Below are 2,810 nucleotides of genomic sequence, written 5' to 3'. Positions count from 1 at the left end.
GCTTCCAGATGTTATGCTTCCAGATCCAAGTGCAATGTGTCATTGCTTAGCAAAACTTCTCTGAGTTACAGGCACGGCCAATTGCTTTTAAGGTGGAATTCTGCAAGTACAGTAACTCTGCAGGCCCTAGGAGCAGGGGCTTCCCACCACCACAAACCATCTACGATCCCTTACAGCAGAGCTACTGTATACAGCAAGAGCCACATTGTAGTACAGCTGTCACAGACAACCCACTTATATCTGCAAGACAGCGGTTAAGTCTGAGAACTACTTTATTTGAAATTAGAGCTCTATTTGAAGTAGCTGTTTTCCATCATTAGTAACATCCTACAAGATGTGATCGTGTCTACCCCCCTCCCTCTTTCCTTTAGTTATGTGTGAAGGGATCCTGCCAGTTCCTAGAAAGAGGGGAATAGGGCAGGGTTGAGGAACTCACTGCTCCTGTTGTAAAAAATCCTTTAGACGTTTTGGTTTGGTTTGGTTGGAGGGGAGGTGGAGCCCGAATGACTGGGAATCTGGCTGGGCATGGGAACAGCCCACGCTGCGAAGCAGGGCATAGGCTTCCATGCAGAGCTGATTTTGCTGTGACTGCGTGTGAGCATTGTAAAACTTAGCGGGTATTTTCATGTGAAGATAAAGCACGTGAGGAAGTTACATTGAGATAAACTTCCTGTGGCACTACAGCCTATTGAGATCTTCAAGCAAGACCTTTTAAGCTACCTCGCATTTATCATGGGCTAGAAACAAGGAGCTACACCTGAGGAACTGCTGTGCTGCAAATTCAAGCCTTGCCTTGCTGCTTGGAAATGTGTTTGTATACCGTATTCTCCGACAATTTCTTTATCAGGAAACCACCCTACTCAGGAGGGCATGGAATGGTGCACTTTATTTAGCTGAGTGCTTGACTGATAGAAAACTACGAGACTTGAGGACGTTTTAGAAAGTAAGACAGTCCAAAGTCAACCTAACATACTCTGCATATGCTGCCAATACTGTGTTACTATTGAAAAGTATGACTGTTGGAGTGGCTCCAGATTCAGATCCTGTCTCTTCCAGTGAAATAATCCTGAAGGATCCAGAGACTGTTTCTTGCTGCAAATTCCTCTTCCATCCTTTTCACTACCTCTTTTCCCCATTTGGGCCATGAACAAAACAATTCCACATGAGCTTTCATTCTGTTACTGATCCTCTCAGAAAGAAGATCTGTAATGTGTAACTGAGTTGATTTGTTTGAAGTGGTATCTCTTCTCTAGGCCTTTCCAAACCCATGATGCTGGGTCATTGTTTTGCAGGAGCATAGATAGGCATCCCTGCAGATGGACACCTTTACTAACCAGCTCCAGATCTCAAGAGCTGCCTTCAGCCCTTCAACATCTGTAGCCAGATGCTTGTGTGTCTTTAGCTAATGGCTTTTTTCTTTTTTTTTTTTTTTTTTTTTTTTTTTCAGCAAAGCCTTGTTTGACCTAACTGTAAGTAGGGCTTGAGCTCTTTGCCCAGAGCACAGTACAGCAACAGCTAAGTTGTCCATGCTGACAGCTGGTGTGGGTCCACATAAACCGGGCAACCCAGAACTGGTGATCTAGCTCAGTACCTCAGCTCCAGCTGAAGCAGTAGCTGAGGCTTGGGGAAAGAGGAAATACAGACAGCACAGAACAGCCCTTTCCTTGGAGCTGCCCTGCTCAAGATCTTAGGTTATAGTAGGGGACAAAGGTAGCCAAAGTCTAAAGAAAGAGGAAATTGAAGACTGAAGAAACATACTGTTCCCATGAGCATCAGAGTGCAGACTTGAACTGCCCAGTCTCACATTCGTTTTCCAGCTAACTCCATTGTGTACATTTTTTCCCCTCGTATATCCTTAGACACGTAGTCAACATCTGGGAGCACTGCACATTGCTCTCTGTGCCCAAGAGGCATTCTGGAAGTCATTTGAGCAGGAAGTGCCACATTATCATATATATGATCATCACCTCGCATAACCCTTTCTGAGCACCATTTTATGGAAGGAAGTCCTCAGATAACCCAACAAAATCAGGGGCAAGAGAGGAAGTGCCAGGAGGCCTCTGTAGAGAATAGGGGACAGTCTTCCTTTGCCTACAGTTGACATGTGAAGCTTTGAGGTGTCTACTGACGCTGTTCCTACATAAGGTCTACCCTGCCCAAGCCCTGTTGGGGATGGGGTGGCACGTCCGTGCTGCACCAAGATCAAGTAGTTTGGATGGAGAAAAGAGGTGTGAAGGGAAGATGGAGAAATGTGGAGCTGTAACTCTCCTGTAGCAGATGTGGCAGTGCAGACATGTCCTGACTGGGGACTACCTGAAAATCCCCAGTTCTGTGTTTTTGACTCTGATGCTTTCTGGGAACTTTGAATAATTTCATGCTTCATTCTGATGCTGAATAAAAACAAGAGAGAGCAGAATTTCTTACAGGAGGGACATGATGGTTTTTAGTCACCTTAGAAAAGGGTGGTGTTTGGGCAGTGGGAGGAGCTGTGATTTGAAAACTCCTGTTAGGGGTTAAAAAAAAAAAAAAAAAAGAATAGTGTACGTACACAAGTTTTCATTCTGAGTAATGTTCATTCAGCTGCTTGGTTCATGGAGCAAAGCTGAGACTACATGAGGCTTGTTTTGTTAAGTTTTCACACCGTTGCTCCAACCCAGATAATTCCACTGATGTTGCCAGTGCTGAGAGTTGTAATCTTAGACGTGTTTCCATTGACTCACTGGCACGCTAACCACGATGCCTTGTTCTGTTCTGACCACTGAATTGAGCCTAGCAGATGAAGGGCTAGTGGCTAGTGGTTTGAAACAGAC

The sequence above is a fragment of the Anas platyrhynchos genome, chromosome 1 (genome assembly GCF_047663525.1).
Source record: "Anas platyrhynchos isolate ZD024472 breed Pekin duck chromosome 1, IASCAAS_PekinDuck_T2T, whole genome shotgun sequence".
In the NCBI taxonomy this organism is placed as follows: Eukaryota; Metazoa; Chordata; class Aves; order Anseriformes; family Anatidae; genus Anas; species Anas platyrhynchos.
Note: the sequence above shows the minus strand (reverse complement) of the source record.